Below are 6,174 nucleotides of genomic sequence, written 5' to 3'. Positions count from 1 at the left end.
CCCTATAAATGTTGGAGATTAAACCCTTATCGGTGATAACATTGGCAAATATGTTCTCCCATGCAGTGGGCTTTCTTGTTGTTTTGTTGATTGTTTCTTTTGCTGTGCAGAAGCTTTTTATTTTGATGTAGTCCCATTTGTTTATTTTCTCATTAGTTTCCAATGCCCTAAGAGCTGTATCAGTGAAGAAATACAAGTTATCTCCAATAACAAGAAGTAGAGAGGCATTAATATTTCTTTTCACCAATACAATATGGTAGAGAAAAGTTAAGACAATACTTTCAAACTCTTGAGAAAAAAGTATTTTCTGCTAAAAATCCTATACCCGTGGTCAGCAAACTGGGGCTCATGAGCCACATGCGGCTCTTTGGCCCCTTGAGTGTGGCTCTTCCACAAAATACCACGTACGCCCGCACGTACAGTGTGATTGAAACTTCGTGGCCCATGCGCAGAAGTCGGTTTTTGGCCTGGGCGAGTCTATTTTAAAGAAGTACTGTTGATATTTGGCTCTGTTGACTAATGAGTTTGCCGACCACTGTCCTATACCAAGTCAATTCAATAATCAAGTGTCATGATATTTAATAGCCATAGTTAGAACAGACTCAGAAGGTTTCCTTCAATCCATCTTTCTTTAAAAAGTTTCTTGAGGATTAACTATAGCCAAAGAAGAGAGTAAAGCAGGGAATGAAAATATAGAGAATACTAGATGATAAAACTAGGGAAGGAAAGTCCCACGATGAAGAGGCCTAGAAAGCCATCCGTCTATTTTGGAGAGGAAATAGAGTTCCGAGAGGAAAGATCTAGGGAAAAAGAGGGCAACTAGAAAAAATTAATCATATGACGGAGGCAAATGTAAGGGAAAAAGAATATTTAGAAACACAGGAAAAATGGGGAGGGAGGGAAGAAGGGAGGAGGTGTGGGGTGAGGCATTACAAAAAATATCAATGTCCAGATTAAAAATGAAATTAAAATGCAGTATTATTTTAAATAATTTGGACCATAACTTTGCAAGAGGAGAAGAAATGTAATCTTAGCATCCTCTAGACATAAACTGAATTTTATTTATATTGTTATAATAATATTATTTTCTGTGTCATTGTCCAGCATTAGATTTAATATGGGGACAAAACACAAAAGACTTGGGTGTAGGTTCTAAACAGAAAGCAGATTTTAGTACCCTTGATAGCACAAAAGCGGAACCCTACTTTATATCAAGCAGATCAAAGAGGAGAGAAGAAAAACAGACAAAAGGAGGATGCTGATGTTTTCATCTTATATAATTGGGGCTCCAGGACACACTATGGAAGGTAATAAACAAAAACAGGGGATTGAAGTTGCTGTTTAAAGCTACAAAGTTAAGGAGAGGAACTGCGAGAAATATAACCATTGGACACAGACAGGAGGAAGAGAGAGCAAGACCAGAAGGCCAGTGAAACCAAAGCGCCATTGTTCACAGTGAAGACTCTTCAACATTATCTATTTTACATTTTTATCTAAATTGATAACCATCTATTGATAAAGTAAAAACAAAAATATAATCACGTTTTTTTGGTTTACTGAAGTAATCACCAAAAGATAAAAAGGAATTATCCACAGGGTTTGCCTCTGGTGTATGTTTGGAGCATAGACAGGGTGAAACAAGAGTTCATTGCTTTTCATTATACGATAAGAAATTAAATTTTTAAAAAATTTAACTTTGGCTAGGTAGCTCAGTTGATTAGAGCATCATCCCTATACACCAAGGTTGTGGGTCCAATCCCCAATCAGAGCATTTACAAGAATCAATGGGTAGAACAACAACTCTCTTCTCTCTCTCTCTCTCTCTCTCTCTATCTCTATCTCTCTCTCTCTCTCTCTCTCTCTCTCCCCTATTTTCTTCCTTCCTCCCTTGCTCCCTCCCTCCTTTCCTCCTTCTCTCCCTCCCCGTCTCTCTCTAAAAATAAATTTTAAAAATTAAATTAGTCAAAAGAAATAAAAAACAGAAATTAGTAAGAGAAAATGAAAAGTTAAATGCACTTTCAAAACAACAAACAATTAAGTGTTTCCTATGGAGTGGATGACAGAGGTTTGCCTTTTAACGCTAATTTCTTTAAGAGTTTCCTGCTGGATTCTAGTGACTGTTAGAAATATCAGTCTGAAATAGAAAATGATAAGGGTGGAAATAAACTTTGCTTACTTCCACTTCAAGATATTTTAGGAATAAAGATGCAGGTTCCTTTTCCACTTGAAAGAACAAAATCCATCTTCTCCATAGGATTACTGACAGGCTTTCTTCTACCATATGGGGTTCATTTTACACAGCAGCATGAAACTATAATTCTGAGGTCTAGTTTTCTGCCTTTTATTTATTTTCTGCTTTCTTTCTTTGGAGAAAAATACATGCTGATTCTTAACAAAGATTGAATTCCTCCTTGGGTTCCCCTCTATTCCTTGGAGAGCAATTTTTTTTAAATTTCCTTTGAGGATATGTTAGTGATGTTAAAGATTTCTATTATCTAGAGTCATATTATCAAGCAGTACAGCATAGCACATACAGATGGGGTATTAGACATAAAAATTAAAAGAATAAGCAAAAAAACATGTCAGTTAAACTCTGCAATGAAAATATCGTAGATAATAAAAGCAGCCTGATCTTATTTTAATATGCCTCTTGGTTTTTCAAGGTTAGAAAATGACTTTTAATGACCAATCTGGGAGGTGGGAAAGTACTCTGACATAAGAGATTGAAAAGCAATTGTCAGTAAATAATGGATTCTATTTTATTTTTAATTTAGGCTCCTAATCAACCCAACTTAAGTTCTTCAGTTCAAGGAAGAGCTCTCGAGGCAATTCACCTCGTCCTGACCAGGGAAAATCCTGAAAGAACATAAGAATGAGTTTAAGAGGCTAACAATGTTATTGAGAAGACTAGAGGCCCAGTGCATGAAATTCGTGCACAGGTAGGGTCCCTAGGCCTGGCCGACCATCAGGGCCATCAGGTTCCCCACCTCCCCCCCTCCTCCTCTCCTCGCTCCCCATGGTAAAAAGTTAAAGAATATGGGCAATTATACAGTCCAGCACAATCAAAGCTGAGAGACCAATCTTGTTAGAGTAAGAAACATTAAGACCTCACATCTCTCATGTCCTCTTGTTCTACTCTGCAACTCTCCAGCTATTGCCTTAATGTGCCAGCTTCACAGGCAAGGTATGCAAGTCATATTGCTATTTCCTCACCTCTCTTCCTGATCCTGTTATTGTAGTGCAACAACCTCCCCCCTTTCTGCTCTCACTAAGCTTACTAGTAGCATCTTGCTGGCTAAATACAAGATATTTGCCCTTATCTTACTTGAGGTTTTTGTTCATTTGGGATTATTAGCCATTCCCTCCTTGAAATTAAATTTCCCTTGACCAGGTTTCTCTTTTGTTGGTCCCCTAACCCTGTAGTCACTCATTTGAAAAATAATTATTAGGATCTTATGGTGTACCAGGCACTCTTACTGGCTCTGTGGACACCACAGTAGATGAAACAGTCAATCCTATATCTTGTGGAATTTACATTATAAGGAGGACATAGAAAAAATAAGTAAACGATTTAGTAGACTAGAAGATGATGACTAGACAAAGGAAAATAAAGCAGGGAAGGTGAAGTAAGGAGTTTAAGCATTTGGGGTTGTAATTTTAGAGAAAGTAGCCAGAAGAACTTCTGGTTGGTCTAATAATCAAATTGACAAGAGACAGATTAACAGGAGAAAAAAAAACACTAATTTATTTCATACGTACATCCAGGGGTTCCATAAGAATATGGGGTCCAAGGACAAATGGGGTAGTTGAGATTTAAATGCCACTCTGGACCAAGAAGAGGGACGCAGGGATCTGGTATTTCAAGGTGAAAGTAGACAATTCACAGATAGATGAGAAAAGCAAACATTTTGTAAACAAATTTTTGCCTGGCCAACACAGAAACAATGGGGCACAGAGGGAGGTCTAACCACAGACATTGCTAGTTCATATTACGCTAAGCTGGTTTTCCTTCCTGGAGCCAGTTTTTCTATCTGAATTCTTGTAGGCAGGTAAGAGGGAGATAAAAGGCTCCTCTTGAGTCTTCTATTTCTTAAAAATAACCAGCTTAAAATAATCAATACCCCCAAACGGCATATTTTGTGGTGGCAAACTCTGCTTCCCCTCAAAGGAAATATTTACATTTGCTGAAAGAATGCATATGAGCCACTCATTGATATAATGCCAATCTGATTTCTTCTGTAAGCTTCAGATTTAATCGAACTGACTATGTTTTCGTTTAGATGTCCCACAGATACCTTAAAACTAAATCTATGCAAAAAGAACTCTTGATATTGCTTTATAAACCAGTGTCGGCCCCTCATTTTCTATTTCAGTGACTGGAAAGACCATTTACCTAGGCATCCACATTAGAAAACTATAAGTCACCCTACACTCCTTTTTCCACAGTACTTGTATCTCCTTGGTTGTCAAGTCTTGCCATTCTCCTACATGCCCCTCAGCTTTATTCCTGCTACCTTTGTATTAAGTCCAGTGCCTCAATTTTTATTTCAAGAGCCTCATAATTACTCTTCTTGAGTCTATCCTGGCTTCCTTCAATTTATTCTGTTCATTGCTTCCAGAATAATCCTCCTAAAAAGCAAAACTGATCCCATTGGCCATCCTATTAAGATTTCGCATGGCCCCTTTCAACTTCCACAAGGATCAAAAACCAAAGGCCAGTCCAGTCTATGTTTAGTTTGGCCTATACATGTGTTACACACATTTGAATTTGTTTCCAAGATTTAAAATTAAAATATTTTGTGTATAAATCTGCTTGAAAAAACCCAAAGCTCTGGTAACACTGGGCACAAATTTCCACATAGCAGCAGTGTAGAGCTGAATACCACGTACTTCCTGGAACTGTGAATGTCCTGAGCTCCATTTTACCACAATCTACCCAGCTCACATGGTTCACATAGACTATCGGACTGGATCTACTGGACAAAAAGGTAACTTAAAATACCTTAACATGGCAAATAAAGCTGCCTGGATATGCTTCCATGGGGAGACCTTTCTGAAATCTTTCCTTCCGAATAGCCTCTTACCTTCTAATGCCTATCCCCTCCTGGCCTCACAATATATATTTTAATCATGACAAAAGAGCTGCAGTTCTCCAAACACACCATGATTTCTAGTTTCCCTCCAGTTCCACACACTGTTCCTTCCATAAAGGACTGCCCTTTAAACTCCTACTCATCTGGACAAATATTTATGTATATATTTGTATTGATTTCAGAGAGTAAGGGAAAGAAAGAGAAAGATAGAAACACCAATGATGAGAGAGAATCACCGACCAGATGCCTCCTGCACACCCCACACTGAGGATTGAGCCCACAACCTGGGCATGTGCCCTGATCAAGAATCAAACCATGACCTCCTGGTTAATAGGTCAATGCTCAACCACTGAGTCACACCATCCAGGCAAGAAGAGGCAAATCTTGATGTGTCTATAGGTTTATTTCCTCCAAATCTGGGTAGATAGCAGGGAGTTGGCTCAACAGCACAAATAACTACCAGCTGCTAGGCTTCAGAAACTGTCCTTTACTAAAAATATTATTTTCTTACCTATTGTTACGTAGTCACAGGCATGCCCCTGTTCTTTTAACCTGATAAATATGTAGAGTTATTGGATTGGAACCCCTTTCAATTGGAATATTGGCTTTAATATGTGTAGCCTAGCATTGACCTAAATTATCTACACTAATAAAAGACAAGCATGCAAATTGACCATACCTTCGCTATGCCTTAAGCCACATCCACCAGCCAATCTGAGCTACTATATGCAAATTAACACAACCAAGATGGAGGCTGGCAGCCATGGAGCTGGAGCAAGCAGGAGGCTTGGTAGCCCCAAAGATGGAGGAAGCCAAGCTTCCCGCCTGCCATGGCGGCTCTGAGCTCCACTCAAAGCAACGAAGTTTCAATTATAGAAGCTAAATAAACCCGATACCTGCTTTGAGCTGGCTGTGGCCATGGAGCTGGAGCGAACAGGAGGCTTCCCTCCCACCCACCCTGGCTTGCTCTGAGCTCCTCTCAAAGCTACAAAGTTTCAATTATAGAAGGTAAATAAATCCCAGAATTAAAAAGAAAAAAAGGAGAGGCTGGGAGCTTTCATCGCCGGGGGGCTTGGCCAAC

The sequence above is a fragment of the Myotis davidii genome, unplaced genomic scaffold, assembly GCF_000327345.1.
Source record: "Myotis davidii unplaced genomic scaffold, ASM32734v1 scaffold902, whole genome shotgun sequence".
NCBI lineage: Eukaryota > Metazoa > Chordata > Mammalia > Chiroptera > Vespertilionidae > Myotis > Myotis davidii.
This window is presented reverse-complemented; position numbering follows the sequence as displayed.